This window comes from Dermacentor andersoni, chromosome 4, assembly GCF_023375885.2.
Source record: "Dermacentor andersoni chromosome 4, qqDerAnde1_hic_scaffold, whole genome shotgun sequence".
Taxonomy (NCBI): domain Eukaryota; kingdom Metazoa; phylum Arthropoda; class Arachnida; order Ixodida; family Ixodidae; genus Dermacentor; species Dermacentor andersoni.
Window position 1 is genome coordinate 46303170 of NC_092817.1, and position 21986 is coordinate 46325155.

At 45.8% G+C, this 21986-nt stretch overlaps 1 protein-coding gene across 1 annotated transcript in view; it reads right to left on the bottom strand.

Moving 5' to 3' along the window:
• CngA (Cyclic nucleotide-gated ion channel subunit A) overlaps window positions 1–21986 on the bottom strand; it is a 426897-nt gene that overhangs the window by 38880 nt on the left and 366031 nt on the right. The window contains exon 7 of the mRNA XM_050184183.3: window positions 5848–5914. The gene's annotated coding sequence lies outside the window, so the exon portion shown is untranslated. The remainder of the gene's footprint in view (window positions 1–5847; window positions 5915–21986) is intronic.

The window sequence follows — 21986 nt, forward strand, 5'->3', positions numbered from 1 at the left end:
TCTCGTAATGCATATATATATATATATATATATATATATATATATATATATATATATATAGTTGTCCACGCAAATGTATATGAGTAAATATGTGTTCGTACCTTTGTTTGAAATTCTGTGTAACCTCTGTGTCGTGGGCTAAACAGCTTCGCTGGTCAACCGCCGCCCCAGAGTGGAATGGCTCATGATTTCTCTGTCTTTATTTCTACCTTTCTTTCTTTTCCTCTTTCTTTTTTTCTTTCTTTTAACTCATGGCTGAATGACAGTATTCTGCAGCCCTGCTCAGCCGACGCAGCACATTCAAAACTCCACCAGCTAGTAGTGCTTCTGCAGGCATCGGTGAAGATTGAGTTGACGTATTCTAGAGATTGCATTCCTTCTGTTCACGAAAAACGCGAAGCGCGTTAGTCACGTTGGCCGCTTAGGTGCACAGACTCCTGGCGTCAAAGAGCGTGAAGCTTTCCAAGCATGCAAACAGCTTGGCGCTAGCAACGCCATTTTCGCAGCCATCCAGTCATGACAGGCAGCTCAAAACAGCGCAATGAACGCGAGAATTCGTTGCGTTGCAGAAGGGCAAATGCAAACGTCTGCCGCGTATGGCGTAAAGGCAAATGCAAAACGTTTGCCGTGTATGGCGAAAGCGAGGTATGTAGATATGCTTTACGTGCTATTCAAACGAGGTGTCACACACACACGGTTTGGTGACGACAGTACCATGAAAAACATCTAACACATATTCTTACAATTTTCACGTGCAGTCCGTTTCATATACGCTCAATTTAAAGGGCAGGCATAAGGCGTGTGGCCTTATGATACTGTCACTCTCGCGAGGGGGAGAACTTGATGCTTGTGAAACAAAAGCTGGTTGTGCTTTTCAAAACGCCGCAACCTCGATCATATACTGTACAGGACCGCCTCCTTGTCCTAACTTTACATGCCTGAAATGCGCGCCGAATGATATCGTTATATTATTCCATGCTTGAAGGCACGTTTTCTTGTGTTGCAAGGTGCGAGGACATTTTACGTTTGTAGATTTCAAACAGAAGCAACAAGGATTGTTGCTCGGAATCACAAAAGTGCTTTCACGTAATCACGCCTCACCGGCGCGATACCTCTTACAGTTTTATCGCTTCATTCGCTTTTATTGCATGCATATGCCAATCACAGGTAAGCCTTCAGCGAGGGGAGTTTTGTGTATCGGGACCTCTACTCTTCTCATTTAGAGGCAAAGGCGAGCAACGGCACCCAGTTGAACTGTTTGGACCGCAAACCGTATATACACTGCTAGCAAAGGAACTGCAACACCTAGAGTTTCCGCGTTTTTACTGTTTCTTGCTTTTGCGAGCACCACGTCTAACGGTGAATATGTCCTTTAGCAAAGGGCCAATAGTTTCACCGTACAGCGCATTTAGGTGTTCGAGAAGGAACCACGTGCACTGACAGTGTACAATAAAATAAGTACACAGATTGACGAAGAACGGACCAAACACCGGTCCTTCTAATCATCACTTCAGATCAGGGCACATCGCTTCTGCGTTCATCCGTGAGTTTGGTTAATTAGTACAGTTAGCAGTGAATAGGAGTGTGGTTACAATGAAATGAGTCTCGCGAGTCCAACTGAACAGTGGGATAGCTATAAAGGTGGTAGGCATTAAGCTTTCCCCTCGAAGATAGTCTGAATGGAAGGTATTGCCACCTAGACGAAAGCGTAAACTGAAGGCATTCCTGCCAGAAAATGTAAATTGAAGGCATTGCTGCCGAACGGCACTCTATATATACTAGACCGTAAACAGAAATCATTACCGCCGAGTGGTTCCCTACACGACAGTGTAGACTGAAAGTGCATATTACCGCAGAGCGACACCCTATACGACACTGTAAAGTGATAGCATTACCATTCAACCTACGTCGCAATGGGTACTCGTTGTAGTCGTTTACAGCTTTGCTTTCCCCTCACCTTCACAGCGTAGATTGAAGTCCATTTTTTACAACAGGGCGGCACCGTAGACAACAGTGTTAAGTGTTAGCATTACTGTTGGGCTGAAAGGTTTGCTGCCATGGCTCCTAACTGCTAAAAATGCCATTATTTTTTTTAGCTTAGTGTAGGCGAGCACCAGCAGATTCTTCGCTTCATTATACTTTTTTTTTTACTGAAACATTTCCATCTCAGTCAAGTTTAAACTATTCTTACGCGGTGATTTCATGAGCATTCAAAGGTTTATCACAGAATGCCAGTCTGAAAAGGAGACAACCTGAAAACGCGGGACGTTGACGGCTTCTATTATGCCGCAGAATGGTTCTACCAATCCTCAGCAGAGCAGCTGCGCTAGTGTGTGTCGACGACTTACTCCTTCCATTTATTTATCAAAGAAAGGCCCGTTTATGGTCCTCAGGGTGAAAAGCAAGGAAGAAATAGGCAGCCCTGGATCAGTCTCCCACCTTCGGCACGAGAACGTGGCTATATCAGCCGATCTGAGGACCCATCAGCGTCAGCGTGTACTCGAAGGGGCTATCGCATGGAGCTGGCGGGGAGAGAACGATTGGACAAACAAGAATACGAAAACTCGATGGCACCTGAACGTAGGTCTGCCGTCTAGATACGCTTTGGGAACAAACAAACAAGCAAATAAACAAGTTGTCGTGAGAGAAAGGGGCAAAGACGGAAAAGGGATGAGGAAAGTGAAAAAGACACTGATTGCAGGGAACTTGCAAGATACGCGTTTCGGAAAGCGAAGATGTAACTCAACAACAAAGCGAAATGGTCAGATATAGTAGGTGTTTATGAAGTAATCAGGAAACTCATTGCAAGGAGCAATACGGTGAGATTAAATATATAAGAAAGCTAACACCCATAAGACGAGGGGTAATGAAGCCGCCAACGGCTCAATACGGATTTCGTCGTAGGCCTAAAGGAAACGTTGGTTGCAATGAGCGCGCAAGAGGTGCGCTAAATACAAAGGCAACGATGTGGACGTAGTTACACAACAGTCGCGCCCAAATGCACCTTTGTGAAACGCCAAAGAACCTTTAGAGCTGAAGTTATTTATCCGCTTACAATACAGTGAATGTTTACGCAAAAGCTCATGATATGTAAATGCGCCATGGCCACAAACAAGAAAGCAGCCAAATCCTCCGGGATGTGTTCAACCACAACGTCTGCTGCTTTCCTCTAAGCCGGTGTTACCAAGATAATTTGCCGTTCACGGGTGCAAGCACCATTTGCGCTTGAAGTGTTTACAATTTTGTTGCGAAAAACCATGACTTGTGTTACAGCCAGTGCTGAATGCCTGCCTTAGAGAACATCTGCGCACCCGTCGCTGTTATCATACTCCGGGAACATGCACCCTCGGTATAACCACCAATCTGAAATCCGGGCTTTAAGTGTTCCTTGCAGTGCACCATCTAAGCCATGTCACTAAGCGATAATTTGTACCACTGGTATATAGCTACCGCTTCCGGTTTACGCGCTTTGTGAACCGTCAGCGTGCTCGCGCTTATTAATGATTCTCGCTGCGTGCCTCTCCATGCGTAGAGGCATCGATAATTATCGTAATTGGCGCCCTAATAATTCATACCCTCTGTTAGTCAAGAACCGCTGCCGATCGCCAAGCCAAGCCGCTTACTGTAAAACTTATCGTCGTCCTCGACTGCTAAACAAAACATTGTCCCGCCGCGCTCTTGCGAAGAGCAACTCAGCAGCTGCCAGAATTAAACAACGAATCGAACCACGGACAAGAGGCGCAGTGCACGTAAAAACTGCTAACGCTGTACGCAATCCTTTTCTTAGTCAGCATTGCCTTCCCCCTGCGGCTCATTAAAATATACACGGAATCTTGACAATGTCGTTGAAACTTCGACAAGATGCTTCCATCACACCATAAAATCAGCCTGACCCCATCATTACGACACGCAATTCCGCACATTCCTTTATTCTTGCACGGCCTTTGTCGTGTCATTCCATTAACTGATGTACGGAGTGTTGCAACACTAAAAGGTTGCCACCTACTGCGATGAAGCACAAAGATGCACCGTCTCGCTGGGGTGCCAGCTCTGCCGGATGCAGCTGCGCGATGATGAGTCGGCTGCGGTTTCATGATTCATGCCTGCGCGCGCTGGCGGTCAGCCAGCCACTGGAACCACGCCCATCGCTCTAGCCGTGAAACATTGAAGCGAGGCTACTCCAGGACAGCTGACCCCCGGTCTAGTTTCTTTCTCTCACGGCTCGAGTGTTGCACAAAAAACAACCCCTTTTGTGCAGCGTTCTTTCGGTAGCGCTTCCCCAGGGGAATTTTCTTTGTCTTTTACTAGCTCGGGAACCTACACTCGACACATAAGCATAGTCCCAGCTTCGTGCTTAATACATGCGTAGAGCGACGCACCAGGAAAAAGAAGAACACTGCCAAAATTGTGCCATAATTTACGTCCGCGTAATGACTGGGCCTGGTTATTGCATGTTTGTTGCGACGCCTGGTTGTTGCTATACCGCGTGCCATCACTTCTGGCGTCGCTATATGTCTATGAAGCGCATATGGAAACAATTGGTGCAATAGAGCTATCAGCTATCAGGCTACTATAAATGGGCGAGTAGGTAGAACTAGGCGAGTTGGAATATGTTCACGATCTCTCAGCGCTACAACTAGACAAAGAAGAAAAAGAGAGGCGATCACATCACAGAGGTGATCGTTTCTTCTTTTTTTATTTTTGTCTAGTTGTGCTGACGGATCAAGAACTGTAAGTAGCGCTACCGGCTTTTTGGTACGGTCGGCTCAATGCGTGTTGCGCGCCGCACCACGCGTCCACACAAACACAAACAACCACGCACGCACAAACGCGCACACAGCCACGCACAACAAAGCACATACACACATGCACCGTAGATCTTTTTTTTTTTTTTTTTTTTTTGCTCATGCTTTGTAGTGCGCACTGCCGCCGCTAGGAGACGGAGATGCAGTTCGGCTGGTTCGGCCACCGCTGGCGTGCTCCGTTTAATTTATGGGGTACCTGTACAGTGCAGCGCAAACAAAACACATGGCGACAGGAAGACGGGGGCACGTCCCTGCTCTCTTTCAAAGGCCGAATTTCACGCGGTGTCGGTGCGAAAGAACACTTCATGTTTTGTTGGCGCCTAGAGTTCTGCCGAAGCCCGATGACCACTTTTAACATGAAAGAGCGCTCGTATCATACACAGCGAAAATCAACTGTCTGTGCTAATTAACTTAACATTTATTGCATGGAGGGTTGTCTTGTTGGTTCCTTTAGGGGACACGAAAGCAGAAGCGTCAAATTAGTTTGTGGACGGACATTCATTGTACAAATCTTTCTCTTAAGTTTTAGCATAGGTAAAGGTTACTAAGAGATAAAATGAATGCCAAGCTCATCTTTCTAAATTTTGCTGTCAAATAACTATTTCGCTATATTTGAGTCCATTTTCTTTCAATTTAATATGAATATTTTTTCGACGGGAAAACTACAGAGATGTTGCGATTTGGCTATGGGCCACGGTGCTATGGGCTTATATAAGGAGCCCTTGATTTCCTTTTTCCATAAATAAATAACTTGTCACAGGCAATCGGCGCCAAAATCTATGACGACACGGGGACACGGTGCCGACATTTTAAGATGCGCACCGCTACACGTAATTGTGCCTGACGTATTTCTAACGTAGCAAGCCGGCGATGACGACAGTACTGACATATATGCAATCCCAGAAGTACAAACTTAACCCTTTAATGTGGCTTGGTTCTGCTCTGTTTTTTTTTTCTCACGTCACGTGGATGATCAGCATTACAGGAGTAGGAAAAACCTTCGCCGGTGAAAGACGATACTGCGAGAGGAAATCTTGCTTACCTGACGACACCGAAGTAAGTGGCGCTCAACTGAGGCGTGTGACTGCATCTTGAAAGACTGAGGCCGCCTGCAAGAAACAGTGCTAGCATCATTAAATAGGTTGAGTGTTAGGGCGAATGGTTAATTCATGGCAAGAAATTAGGAATGTAACCGAACATAAGAACACAGAAAGCCACAGGAACAGCATTGACTTCCACCTACATCAATTATTAAGGATCGACGGTGGTATAGTCTAATCTGCTTACAACAACGAGGTTCAACCAAACGTTCAGAGGGACGGCCTCTGGTCTCTTCATCACAATGCCGCAGCCGATATGAAAGCCCACATGTAAGGCCGCCCATCATTAAGCCCAATGCTTGTGAGTCCTTGCCGTCCTGTGTCCCTCCTTCCAGAGAACGCAGTCCATGCTAGTTATATACACGTCCCCTGGGACTATTTAAACATTCGGGATGCCAAGATATGACGTCCATCCCGCTGGCGTAAGTATACCTCGTCAGTACGGCGAACGACACCGCCCCTGGCTCCTCAGGCGGCTCGCCCGGGAGACATACGGACGTCACGCGAGCCATCTCGCCCTTGTTGCAGCAACTTGAAGGCTACATCACCTCGGCACCATCCGGCTTCCAGCCCGCTGCGCTACTATCGCCACCCATCTCGGAACTAGCCGTGTTGCGCAGGTTTGAGGATGATGCCGATCATTAGGTGCAGAAGGCGAATAGGGTTGATGCTCGCCATGCCTGGCCGGACAACAACAAAATGATTGGTGGCAGAGGGGCGAGTTCGTGAAGCCCCCGAGGTGTGAGACAATTACGAAGGTTGCGCTTAGAGGTCCTGGGCAGAATGAAGTGGAGCTTCGATAATTGTCTTCCGAAACCTCTTCGCTCCATCGCGGCAACGCAGCCTCCACGGCCACCATCGCTTGAGCACCTCGCGGCACACGCTCACGAAATAACGCAATCGGTTTTACTTCAACGCATAAACACGCGGTACGCAAAACCACTGCGGTTACATTGAATTGCTGTCTACGCCGCAGTCTATCTGCGGCGACGACAACCCAACGAAGCTCGAGAGAAGCACCATCTCGGCTCTGCAGCTGCGCCTGACAGGGACTCGGCAGACGGACTCGCAGTGTGCCCCTCTGTGGACTCTGACTGCGGCCTGTATTTCCCGTACCAAGTCTCGGACTTCGAAACCCCTTCTCAACCATATCAGTCGGTGACGCGGCCTTCGCGCTCATGATCACTTGGCTACATGAATGGGCCGGCTCCTCGCGTACTTGACATGCTACCGCTCCGAAACCTCGGCCTGTCCGCCGGACCCAAGAAATGATACTCGCGGACCCATCGGAGCCCCACCTCGAGAGTTCCCTGCAGTCACTAACCGAATGCGTGGTCTTTCGTCCAGCACCGAGTGAGTTCTCGGTGAAGGAAGCCAAAGCGACCAACACAGCTGAGATCATCATTAACGAATACCCTGCGACCAAAGCCTCCCTATCGAATGCCTAAGAGACCCCATGTTTCGGCACAGATGCAGTTGTCCCGTGTTGTGAATCTTAACAGCTCGCACCTCCGCCTATTTACCTACTATACATAGCGGGCACGTCGTCTCCGGTTGATGTCACGACTTCTGTCCATGAATCGCCATTCATTTCACTTTCGGACATGCACGACTCGGCGTTACGCGGCATGTCATCCAGCTCAGGCGATTCGAGCATATCGGCCAACCTTGATCCTTGAGCGGCAATGGTTTGAAGGCACACCCAGTAGCTGAGCAGACGTTCTTGCTGTTTGCACGGTGCGTCAGTGTGGCAGGCCACTGTTTTGCGTCCAGCCTCTCCAGCGGTGCTCTCGCAACGGCGACGGGATAATCGCCTGCGAGACGTGCGACCGCCACGAAAAAGCCAATGCCGCCCGTCAGAGCCATCTTCGGCGACCAGAGTGGTCATGAAGTCGCGCTGGAACCTTGCATGCGTGGCGAAGTGCAAAGATGAAAGGCATAGGGCAGCGCGAAGAATGGGAACGTTATATATACATATAAATACATGTATGCCAGTGCGCAGCAGCCCTGCACCGCATTCTCTCTCTCGCCTTACTGTTGTGCAACCAGCGCCACCACCAATTACTTCAGTGCCGGCTACAGCACAGCAGTTGTTCGCTCAAGCATGGCCTTGTTAGGTGTCCTGTGGCATACGCCTGTACTAGCCCGTCTTGTTGGCCGGCCATGCTGCAATTCGTCTTACTCCATTTTTTTTCTTCATGTTTTTCTTGCAGCGTTGCTATTCTGAAAGCACTATCGTATTCTGGGCAGATGCTAGCGGGAGGAACACCTTTATCTGAGTGTTTCTGGCTGTACGTCAAGCTATAGCTGTTTTTTTTATCGACCAACGGGTCGCTGATCGCAAAGTGGACGAAAACATTGCGAGGAACCAATAAGGCATCAAGGCTGCTGCTACCAATTGAGTTTGTATTTGCCGGCATCAGACTTGTATATGGAAACACATGCACGTACGCAGAAAAAAAAAGAAAGCAAGAGCAAGGAATGAGCAGAGCGCGCACACAGGTTTCTGTACAGGGTGTTTCAACTAACTTTAGCCAGTGTTTAAAAATATGCCGATGCACTCTAAGACGACGCGACCAAATGCATGTTGCTCACTTTTGTATGTAGTGTGTCACGCTATTTTTCGTATTTTGCTTATTTAGATAATTAGTCAAGATTATTTGACCAACTTCTGAAGAAAAGAAGCTAGGAAAAACAATACCAACTAGAAAGTTGCACAGCGGTTTGGAAAACGTCCGAATAAACAGATTCTGTCTTTCTATCTATTAAGTATTAGTGTTTTTCAGCTCACTGCAGATGCCCGCGAAATAAAATAAAAAACACCACGTGACATGCCCGCTTGCGCGTCGTGATTGCACTGTTACCAAGCGTTCCGCGCACAAACGAACATAACATTTAGCCCGATGTGCTGCCGCTGCGTCTGCTTATCGCTATCATTAACGACCACGAGGGAAGCACATCGCTGGCGTAAATCGCACAGCCAACGCGTTTGTCACTGCCCTGCTCCTTTTAAGCGGCAGGTGGTCGAAATTAATCTGGAGTCCTCCTCTACGGCTTGACTCATAATCAGATCGTGGTTTTGGCACGTAAAACCCCATAATAAAAAAAATACGGGGAGCGTGTGGGGCGCTGTGTGATTAACCCGATGTATTGGTCTTTGTCAATGCCTAGCTTTCCATCGCAAACCAAACACATGCATATGAGTCTGTCACTACGCCGTCGCGTCTGTAATAACTCGATACATGTCTGTTTCAAAAGAGCAATCGGTGAAATGTTCCAGTTGCACGAATTGCCTACGAATCTAATTGCCTTTCTTTGGATGATTTCGAGCCTTCTAATGTTAACTTGACTACGATACCCCAACACCTGAGAATAATCGAGGATGAGGTAAATAAGTTTATTGTACACAAGTAACCTTATTTCTGGCGTGAACCTTCTCAGGGACCTTCTTAAAAAGCCCAACTGCCGTGAGGACTTCTTTGGACATAGGAGACCTGTTCGTTCCATTTAAAATCTGAGCTGACTGCAATGCCTAAATGCTCAAAAGAATTTACAAGAGAGTTTATGGTCATTTATGGCGTAGGCAGACTGGAGACGAATCCATTTACGCATTATAGTCAGAGTCTCTACTTTTTTTATAAGTTACGTTCATTTGTCATGTTGAAAGGTAGACAAAACCTGGGGCACTACGCTGAGCAAAGTAAAATTTAAAAGGTTTTGTCTACCTTTTTACCACGTTTTATCCCGACCAGACAGGCTTCCGTCAAACACTGAATTCCATTTTTCATGTTATGCGCCAAAAACGTATTTTTATTAATGCCAAATTTAAATGATGACATATAATGCCTGGCCACGGGCATTATAAATTTTATTATATAGGCTGCAGTCGTCTGCAAATAACCCTATGTTTCGAGACTGTCTTAGAATTAAAGACTGTCTTGCATCATAAGAACAAAACAACTTTCAAGGTATCCTCGCATCGAGTGCGTCTACTTTGAAGCACGTGTCGAAACGCTCGCCGCATAGCATCTTGCTCGCTCCAGGAAACACTACGAAGAGACTCTGTGTAATAAACGGGACAGCACCATCATCTTTTTGATAACGCACCACTCCGAATGAAATTAAGGAGGTAACATCTAACTCAAGAGGAAACATTCTGGCCATTGCACGTCATCAACAGGAGCGCGACAGAGGATGACAAAAAATTTAATTATGGGGTTTTACGTGCCAAAATCACTTTCTGAATATGAGGCCCGCCATAGTGGAGGACTCCGGAAATTTCGACCACCTCGGTTTCTCTAACGTGCACCTAAATCTAAGTACACGGGTGTTTTCGCATTTCGCCTTCATCGAAGCGCGGAAGCCGTTGCCGGGATTCAATCCCGCAACCGCGTGCTCAGCAACCCAGCACCATAGCCACTGAGCAACTACGGCGGGTAGCGTGTCAGGAGTGTCATAGGTGCCTGAAGCATCAATTCTATTCTATTCTATTCTATTCTACTCTATTCTATTTTATTTATATTCCCAGAAAATATAACGGATACTGAGAGCCTTGTTTGGAGACCCACAGCCAACAAAGTTAGTACCGGGCCTTAGACACGTTCAAGGCTGTTCAAGGACAGTCTTTACAGCCATTACATAATGTTGTCGCCTTACAGTTAATTGAGTAAAGCGTAAGTCCATGCGAGCTTTTCTTTTTGTCGTTGTTTTACGTTGCTTTTCAACCAAGTTTTCTTTTCAGTGTGCTTAGCAATGCGTATATCTGTCTTTTCTCTTTTTTTTTTTTCGCGTACGATCGTCCCACATCATCATCATCATCATCGTCGTCGTCATCATCATCATCATCATGATCATGGTCATTATTATCATCATCATCATCATCACCACCACCATGACCATCATCATCATCGTTGTCATCATCATCATCATCATCATCATGTGGGACATGATGATGTTTCTGTTTGAGGCAATGCGACTGCAGTATGTTCTTTATAATATGTCGTTGTATAAAACCACGTGCTTTAGGGCTCCACGATCCTCATTTTATGTTTTTGCACGAAGAACGAACTCTGTTTAACATTTGCGCAAGCATCTGTATAAAACAGCGCTCTCGTTTCTCTCGCCTTTTCCTTTGTCGTTTCCAAAAAATAAAGAACAGCCGTATAATTTTTTTTACGTGCGTCTTCGCAGGCTCTATCTTCAGATCTTCTTGATGTGTTTCAGTGCCACGAGATATTTAGAGACAGGAAACAGATCTTACGACCTCTTTCGTTGCGGCATCAGTTCACCTACTTTAGCACATAGGCTGAAAATTATCAGTAGTAAAATAATTCCAAGCTCGGAACTTATTTTACCATCCCACCGACCGCGCACACTGTAAATAAAAAGGAAACGCTTTGTGGCACACACTATAGCGAAGAACATGAAAGCTGCACAAGCACATCAGCGCAAGGCAAAATCATTTCAATTCTAAATCATAGAACCGGATTTTGTGAACATATACAGATTCTGTCTTGTTTAATTTTGGTGCATTTCTGCGAAGAGCCTTTGGTATGAACCTTCTCGCACAACGTGTTAAGGGTACCCGTTTATATTTTTTTTATTTATACAATACTGCGGACTCTTGGTCCAAGTAGGGTGGTCGATACAAATACAAGAAATACAAAAGAAACAGCAACGAAAAAAGCAAAAATAACACAGGCTCAGAATGGTTATTTCACAGTTTGACCACTTGTTTTGATAAGGCAGTTCCATTCACTAATGGGTCACTACCTCACTAATTCTGTATTCATTCATTATTTATCGTGACGTTGTTGCTAAATATGTTTCTCCTAATACCCCTATATTTACTGCCTATTGGGGCCCTGAGTGTGTCACAAGAAAACTGATTACAGTGCGACGCTGCTGCTTTCTGAGATTTCTCTGTCCGAGGAAAAAATGAGAAAGATGAGAGGCCAAAGCTACATGCCACCTGCTTAAAAAGAGAAGTAGACCGACAAAATGTTGATTGATTGATTGATTGATTGATTGATTGATTGATTGATTGATTGATTGATTGATTGATTGATTGATTGATTGATTGATTGATTGATTGATTGATTGATTGATTGATTGATTGACATTGAATTCACTGTGGTGGAGTGCTCCTGGACAATTTTTACCAACTGGGTTTCACAACTATTCACCCAGAGGATTGTACCCAAAGCAATTTCTATATTATGTGAGGCCACCAGCAAAGCTACGACCTCCAGCAGCTCAATAAACCCAGCGTCTGCGCCGCTTCCACTGGGACGCGCCCGCCGCGACCGGGGCTCGCAGCTGCGCCTTTGTACTAAGTTGGGGTGATGTGCTAGGCTGCTGTGCATTATGTAGCGTAGAATCGTCGTCCTACGCGGAGAGCGAGGGAATGGCAACGAAATACAGTTTCTCAAGTCTGCGCACCTGGGCGTGTCTTCCTCTACCTTTCGAATCCATCAACAACTCGAAGCAAAGGCAAAAGTTTGCCAACCTCTTGCCTTTGCTTCGAGTGGTGTATGGATTCGACTTCGCCCTGCCATTCGCTAGCCGCCTGGTTAGCTCAGATGGTAGAGCCGCTGCCCCGGAAAGGCGGTGGTCCCGGGTTCATGTCCCGGACCAGGACAAATTTTTCTTCAACTACGAGGCTTTTTCTTTCGAGGAACCCGTTGGGTTTCCTTTGTAGCAATTTGCGACGTTTGGGTGGATGTCTCATCTTTCATTTATTAATTCTTCCTTTCCGCACAAGCCCCGCTGGTCATGTTGCGTTCGTCCATTATCAGCCATCGCTTGCCTCTCTTTAGCTAGAGTAGCCGGAATCACGTGTCGCTGTAAGTAACAAAAAAAAAAAAGGAAATCGTGTTCCTTCGTTCCCCTTATTTATTTGGCTCTTTAGCTTCAGCATTTCCGTACCCTTGGAGCATTAGGTGGGCGGTAATCCAAATTTCGCGACCGAGTGTCCGTGCCATCCAAGACGCACTGATAGCCTTCTGCCACCCCCCTTTTCCTTGTCGATTCGCCGCGACTTGCAATGCGAATTCTCAGCCAGATATGATCGACCCGTTTACTCCGGTTCCGAGTCGACGAGAAAGGATCGTTCCTGAGGGCGGAAAAAATCGCGAACAGAAAGTATTTCGTTCCTCTGTCGAGTATTTGGAGAAGCGAACGACGGGCCTTTGTACATAACCCGTATTTATTTTAAACTCTCTCTGCCGCGAGCTGCCCGCCGATCTCCTTTCAGACACCACGTGCCCGCATGCGCTGTTCCCGATAACAAAGAGTCACCGCATAGCCTGCCGAGCTTTCCGTTTCCTTCCAACAGATACCCTTCCGTCGTGTGCACGTATTTATAAGAACGAAACAAAACCACAGAAAACACCGATTTTGCGGCGCCATCTTGACGCCTCTGAATGCTCAACATTCGTGGAGGCAGCGGTAAGCGGCATCCCGACAGTTTGAATGGGGCGACTTCTCGAAATGCCGGCAAGGCTTGGTTCCTTCCACAACGCGCCTCTGGTTGCAAATCAATTTCTCATTTCCTCTTTTGAAAACGAGAATAGAAGGATCTTTCAACTGCAGGCTAATGTAGTTTGAAGAATGGCGCTTCTTGTTTCTTTTTTTTTTTCATCAGGCCTCTCCTAGCTTGCTTCAAAACACGAGGCGTCCACCATGCGCCGGCGAAGGATGCTCTTATCGATCTCCAGAAATTACGGCAGCAACTCAATCGATTGCCGGCAGTTCTAGGATAATTGAGGAAGATTCCAAAAAGTGACAGCTTCTGTCTGCTTTCATACCGCCTTTTGCGACTTATTCGTCTTGTTGGATATGTAAGAGAGAAGAGTATAAATAGAGAATAGACAGGGGTCAAGGGGCGGGGGGGGGGGGGGAGGAGAGGTGTAACCAGATGAGTATTTCCGGTTTGCTATACTATACTGTGGTGGATGAAGTAAGGGTTGGAAAAAGGACAGAGAGGGATCTAAAAAAAAAAAAGAACAGGACGGATGTTCCTATTAGAGGCGTTCACACAGGCCAGTGGTTCGCAAGAAGTACAGCAAGGCTTCCCTGCGCTCTGATGTGAGTAAGTCCCATCGATGTTGTAAAGTTCTTTCTTCCGACAGAGGCTGGTCGACCAACTGGTTGAGCACAGTGGAGAGCGCTTGCCTCTGCCGACTGCACTGCGGGCACTGGCACGGAACATGAAGGATTGTTTCCTCGCCGCCGCAGTGGCCACATGCTTGCGGTGTCGGCCATCCCATGCGGATTGAGTAGGCTTCGGTAAACGTGAAGCTCAACCATATCGCGTGCACAAAAGGGTCGTGTCGCTTCGGTGAAGTCTTGGTCAAAACCGAAGCCAGGTTCCAGGTTTTATAAGCGGGCATTCCTCAAGTGCACTTCAATCGAGTGAGTTGTGGTGCATTGGCGTGCAAGTATGCGGAGATTCCTTGCAACGTCTGCGCCATGTGAATCCCTAATTTTATAAAAGTGCCATGCAGAGAAAAAGTCGCCGTCTCACCTGAAAGGCGAAGAATCCATTCCGATAGTGAATTAGCAGACAGCTATACGAACTAAGCACATCAGCTTTATCGACCGTATGGATTTGTAAACATTCGCTTACCACCTAAATTAACAAGTATGGTGTCAGGCGCACACAAGCAAACGTGAACACATCTCACTCGATGAACCCGGAAACACGCTGTCAAAACGCCGGCATGAGAAGCGCGGCAGCAGGAACGAACGAATTGGCCCTTCGTGTTGCCTCTCACTTCAGCACCAACTAAGCGGCGAGAACATAGCGCACAAAAAGCAATCAGCCATCGCTTGCGCCTAGACTGTGTCCCCATCGCAAATCGTTTTCAGGATAGAGGCCGCGCGGCCGCACCATACGCAGCAGCCGGCGGAGCAGAACATCCGCCCCCCTCCACCCGGTGCCTTGCGTGCGACGGAAGACGGTGCGCTTCGTCTCCGCTTTCTCTCGCACATATGGCATACGGCGCGCGGGGACGATTTTATTGCTCTTGGACTTTATACAGAGCATCGCGGCTACGCCGACGGCGACGACGATGACGATGGCGACGGCAGAAATGCGCCTGGAGTGTCCATATAATTGCTATCGCGATAAAAACATAACCGGGCCCTATAGTGGTGCTTTCTTCCAGGCGCGTTCCTTAGAATACCACCACGGCGTGCAGCTGCCGCCGTAGTAAACTCTGGTGAAGGGCTTCCGGCGGAATGCGAGAAATGAACGAAAGGAGGGAGTCGGGAGGTGTGAGGAAGTGGATGGCTGCATTTTTGAAGTGCGGGCTAAGGATAGAAGGCACGCAGGCATCGTTCAGATTGGGTCGAGACACCCCGTATAGAGTTGCAGTAATGGAAGCCAGAAACACATCTGCTTCAAGTACGCTAGTTGATGGATTCAATTTCTGGGGCTCGAGCGGGAAGGAACTTGCCCGCTCATGCACTGGTGCGAGGATTGGAAAATCAAATGAAGGAGAATTTTCCTGCTTTCCTTAAGTGATGCTGCTGCTGCGGCGACCAGTTCCAACTAATGCGTCAAAGAAAGAAAGAAAGAAAGAAAGAAAGAAAGAAAGAAAGAAAGAAAGAAAGAAAGAAAGAAAGAAAGAAAGAAAGAACCAGGGAACGAAATAAATGTCAGAAATCACAGTACCTCCCGCTGGAGAATTCAAGGCCTCGTGCTCATTTCCGCCTTCTCTCCTCTAATCGTAACAGAGTAATCCAGTCAGTCTCAAACGAAAGAGAAGGCTCTAACATATTTCTACAAAAGAGCAGCGTTCAAGCATCTCAAACGACGTTTTCCTTCCTTTGCGTTTTCACAAAGTCTACCTTCCTTCTTTCCCTCTATGCCTGTATTGTTTAGGAATTAACGTTTTTCTCAGCTTGACTTCACATGCCATTGTCTACATTTATTTTTTCCTGCATCCTGTTCTCTTTATACTGTAAAGAGGAACAAAGACAATATGTGGCGGGCTACGAGGCAAGGTGTGGTTTCGTGGTTCCAGCATTGAAGTATGCCCAGCAACTTCCCAAAAATTATAAGGGGGTCTATTTAGAAGACGTCGCGATAACGCACGAAACAGTCCATGCTCAGGCAAGTCAGCTGATATCTCGCGCCAGCCGAGCTGATGGTGCTGCCCTGCTCATTTCGTCTTCTCCAGCGCCTGCTGCATATTGTCTTTGATCTTCATTACGGTTTCCAATGTGCTCTTTGTATTCACCAGTATTCTAGGCTGAATGAAGCTTGTACCCATTCTTCTTTGTAATGTGGCAAATTTATAATGGTCTACTGGCTTCTGATCAATATTGAAATGAAGTTGGATGGATGCTGCGTACTCCTGGAAGTTTCTAATATCGAATGTCGGAGTTCCAATCTGAAAATCAAGGAATTCGTGATTCATGACTGTGTATTCAATACTGACTCAATGTCCTGTATAGGAGCCTGTAAAGTATGATGAATAAGGAAACCAGGCTGACCGTTACGCCTGTCAGTCCATCCTTCTGAACCACCCCCTTCACATCGTCATACATCTACCCACCCTTCCTGTCTTTCAAGCAAGCCAAACCAAGCCAAGCAAAACCAGCCAGCCAGCTAGCCTGCCAGTCCGTCCATTATAACGTCAGTTGTTTGTACCAAAGCAACGTGTAACCACTTTTCAACTTATCCCTACATCTAAGAGAGTATTGGCTACTAAATGACTTCCTCTTTTTGTCTCTTAATTCACCCATGCTTATAGATCCAGAGCGTGAACTCACTTAATTCACGCATGGTAACATATAATCTACAAAATATGCTGGTTCATTGTTTGTTTCGTCGATTGAGTTACGAAACAGTCATATCATGAATGGTAATGAACGGTTCAGAATCGTTTACTGTTGCGCCGTTTGATGCAGCATGCTGTGCATGTTTTTTTAGAACTTTTGCATGTGAGTCTATTTGAGACTTGTATGTGCCTTTTGACTGTAAATGTGCGCCCCCTCCACTTCCTTGGCAACTACGATTCAAACTCCAATTGTAAGTGATCGTCGATCCTGTCCACATCGCTTCTTTGCGCCCTTATTCCGCTCAACGACACAACATAGTAAGGAACGCTCCGCTTCACATTTGGATTCGCTTCAAATCTGCCATTCCGCGACATCGTAATATCATAACGTTACCGCATACAACTGTATGCAAGTAAAAACTATGTACAGTAAATCCCCCCCCCCCCCAAAAAACATGATAAAAATAAAAGAGTTTTCAGAGCGAAACAAAAAGATCAACTTTTTTTACAAACGGCTCTTTGTCCGAGGCGTCAGCGACACTGGTACCACGTTCTTATGTTGTCCTTTGGGGTTGGGAAATCTAGCTACGGATATGTGCTACTCTCATAATATTGAACAAAAATGAGAAAGAAAGAAAAAAAGGAACAAGAAAGAACAGTGAACAGGAGATCAGTCCATGAACTGCGAAGAAAGTATGCTACGGAAGAGCAAACAAAGAAGCATGAATTTGTTTCCATATTCCGGTAACATCAAACAGGAAGTGTTTGTATTTCCCATTCCGGGCGTTTCCGAATCACGAAGTACGGCAAAGTGATGCCCTGGGCAAGCCGGTCCTTCCGCTTCCTCTGAGAGAAATCTTCCCGGAAGGCGGTCCAGCAAAACCATTTCTTTTCGCTTTATTAGTTTTCCTTGTGTAGAAGCACACAACTCGCTTGAAGGTTATGCGCGACAAGGGGAGCCTCGCCCAGGAGCAACCGTTTTGACGGTACAATCCAGTTGTCGAAATGTTGGCTCAGTGCTAAGACTACTCTTATTCGACCACTGTTAATTATACATGAGATGGGAAAGTTGTGTCAGCGAGAAAAAACTAGATAGATAGATAGATAGATAGATAGATAGATAGATAGATAGATAGATAGATAGATAGATAGATAGATAGATAGATAGATAGATAGATAGATAGATAGATAGATAGATAGATAGATAGATAGATAGATAGATAGATAGATAGATAGATAGATAGATAGATAGATAGATAGATAGATAGATAGATAGATAGATAGATAGATAGATAGATAGATAGATAGATAGATAGATAGATAGATAGATAGATAGATAGATAGATAGATAGATAGATAGATAGATAGATAGATAGATAGATAGATAGATAGATAGATAGATAGATAGATAGATAGATAGATAGATAGATAGGGGAGAAATGGCAGAGAGGTCAATAAGAGCGTCCGGTTTGCTACCCTGATCTTGGGGTAAGGGAGAGGGAAAATAAAAAGAGAAAAGAGGGTGAGAGTAGAACACTGCCTTCATGTGGGATCATGCATACATGTGTACGAACCATACACAATTACTCGGGCATATGTATACTTCAAGAAGCACACCAGCCCGCGGATAGCCTTTTGCGCCAGCGACAGATGTGGCTTCGGTCCGAATACTCTTGATTCACAAAAATGGTCTCGTGTCCAGCCAGCTTAAAATTATCCGGAGAGGTATGGAACGTCGTAGCGAGGACAGATAGAGGGGCATGGAAAAAAAATACAGGGCTTCCAACGGTCAATTGTAAGTAATTAAAATAAAGAAACGTCCACGCTAGCTACACAGATGAAGATTGCACAAGTGATTTATGCGCTTTGAGTGACACAATTTTGGTAAAAAAGTAGGGTCCGTCAATGCACAAATAAGAAAATGTTGTATTAACTTTGTTAATTTTGCGATCATGATATGCTCTTTGATTAGGTGATTGACGACTGCCGCATCCTAAAACAACTTCATTTTGCTCGATACGACACAATTTCAGTATAGTAAGAACAAACAGCAGCAGAGATAAGACCGACACACAATATAAACTCAAACGCAGACAAGCCTTACGCTACGCGCCGTGGTTGCTTAGTGACTATGGTGTTGGGAGGCTAAGTACGAGGTCGCGAGATCAAATCCCGGCCACGGCGGCCACATTTCGATGGGGCGAAAACACCCGTGTACTTAAGTTTAGGTGCACGTTAAAGAACCTCAAATTTCCGGAGTCCCTCCCTACGGCACGCCTCATAATCATATTGTAGTTTTAGCTCGTAAAACCCCCTAATTTAATTTTTTGTTACCTCCGCGGCACCGTATTTTAATTATGCCATTACAATTAGCCACAACGCAAGCCTCCAGCAATTTTAGTAAGCAAGTAGGGCTATAAAATGCATAATTAACAGATATTTATTCATTACGTCTTCTGTTTATTTATCTGGTTATCGTTATTATGGTACACGTTTATTTTACGCACTTGGAGGGCAATCTTATTCTAAGACAGCTCCATCTTTTTTTTTTCGGTGTGTGTGTGTGTGTGTGTGGAGGGGGAGGGGACTTTTATAGCACTTGTGCTCTGATATACTCGTCATCCATTTTTGACACTGAGCACTCTAACTTTGCATACAGAGGCGGTAATGTCGGCAGAAAAAAAAAACTATGCACGTGACGCTGATTACGGCGTGAGAAAGAGGGCAGCCAGTCTTGTTTTTGTGCCAACCGAGAGAGCAGGAGCGCAGCTGTTATTACCTCTTTCCTTCTTCTAGACTTGCGTGCTACGCGGAATGAAAATCAATCAAATTCTGAAATTTCACGTGCAAAACCAGGATGTGATTACGAGGCACGCCGTTGTGCGGGACTCCGGATTAATCGTGACCACTTGGGGTTCTTTAACGTGCGCCCAACGTACGGTACGTGGGCTTTATTGCATTTCGCCCCCATCGAAATACAGCCACCGCAGCCGGGATTTGATGCCGCGTCAGTGGGCTTAGCAGCACAACTCCGAAGCCACTATGCCACCACGGCGGATCTAAACTGAATCGACCAAGTCAGATGGGGTGTTCGTCTTTACGTCGAGACGCCGCCTTCGAATGTGAAGCTACCGTGCTGAGTACCAAATTCAGTGTCTCGAAACACAAGCGCTCTAGAAGGACCCAACGAAATAGAGTTGTCTTCGACTACGATTGTCTTTAAGACTTGAATTGATGTGTGCCGTAATTACGAAAAAGGTAACAAACGTATGTTCACTAATTACGTATTGACTGACCGTACATGTCCGCCGAAGTTGCGCCGCATAGTTCACCAGCGCAAACATCGCTTGCGCAGCCTTCTTTTTCTTCAAATAACTTAACGGACAGTTTACCTATAGGGGTGAAAAGAGGTTAACAAGAGGTAGTTGTGGTTGGCTACCCTGTAAAGAACTGAGTAGAGCTTGCGTGCATAAACCTTATCAATATTATATAACCTTATCGCGGCTTTCTGGGTAATCGTGAAAGTCGCTCTTAATTACTACGTACGCTCTAATTGGATAGCGAGCGGCTCCACATATAGCGCAACACTATGTGCACCATTTTGAATCAGTTTCTGCTGACATTGGTTTTAAGGTACGCGGAGAAAACGTTGCCATTGGATATACTAGTTAGATTTCTGTACATTTCAACGCAAGTGTCTCAAAGGTGTCTCAAAGTGCGGCGCACAATCGTAATGTAAGGAAATAGGGATGAGACGGTCTGTTTTGTTGTTATTGTTGCCTCTAAACATGGTCTGTTTAGTCCGCCGATTTAGTAATCTTCCTCTTCTTCTGTGCCCCCCCCCCCCCTCCTCCATGGCTGTTTTCCTTATCTTCATGGAGGGTCCGCTTGTCTTAACCCAGACACTCCACACAAAAGTAATAGATTAATAGTATGAATGAAACCAAGGTGCGGGTTAACAGCCTCGAAAGTAAATCTCATAAAGCCACAAACATTAAGTCGCAGGTGTTAGTCTGAAATTTTATGCTGGACGCACGCACGCAACAGCCGCAAAACCCACGTTTCGTTTATTACGCTTCTCATCTCCGGCGCGCCGAAAAACGACGTACTGTGCTGCATACTTTGTCACAGCCTCAATGAATAATGAACCACGATGAATAAATAGTATGTCGGCACAGCATCTCGAAGATGTCGACCCTCTGTCACAATAGAAAATGATGTCACCGCCTGCGCAATAAAATAAAGAAATAATGAAACGACAATTTGTTTTCTTTGTGGCACATGAGCGCGGCAGCGTGGAAAGGACATACAACGCTTGAGCAATCCTGCGCCGTCCCTCGAACGATTAGCCTCTGCTCAAAGACCCGTTGGCCAGTACGCTACACAGACGGGCCACAAAATAGGGGCAGTTCAGCAGAGTCTACAAATACGGGCGGAACTGCTGTCGTCAGAAACCCCATTGTTGCGCTAAGTATACGCTCAGCTCAACATTCTGGAAAAGACACAGCTGAATAAAGAAGCATTGCTAACTGTTATTCAACTGAGAGCACTTCTTTTTTTTTGTAAATTGCATTACTTGAGCGAACATCGTGAGCGAAATCAACTTTATTCGTACTATCGGCGTCACATGCAGTCGTTTTCGTAACATAATCTTAATGATTCAGAGTTTTAGTACAAGTACGAAGCTAGTCACAGAGATAGAAAAGTTTCCTTTTGCGCTCCAGTTATTTTGCATGTTTCCATTATAGCTACTACGGAAATTGTGCAAAGGCAGTATAAGCTCTCTACCATTCCCGTACGACAAATATTGGATAACCCACGAATTTGAAAAAGAAAAAGAAACACACACCAAGTGGGGAACACTGTACACATGACGCAGGACATCGCTTAGAGCTCGTCGACTTATCCTTCTCTTTTTCATTATTCCTTGAATAAACGCTCTGTGTCTAGAGTATCTGAGCATAAGTATCTCGGTGTCATATTGACGCCTAATATGTCATGGTCTAGTCAGGTTGATTACATCTGCAACAAAGCACTAAATAAATTAGGTTACCTACGTTGTACACTATCCAACTCTCCAAAATATACTAAGCTGCTATTACTTAAATTGCTAATCCGTCCTGTTGTTGACTTCGTATATGTCATCTGGAACGCAGTGCGAGATTAACAGACCAGAAGCAATTCTATATGTCACCGTTGTGATCGTGACTTTTCATCCTCATCTGCACTGTATTCCTTGAATTTAACTTATCTCCATTCATGGCACCGCATGACACCATTAGAATTCTACT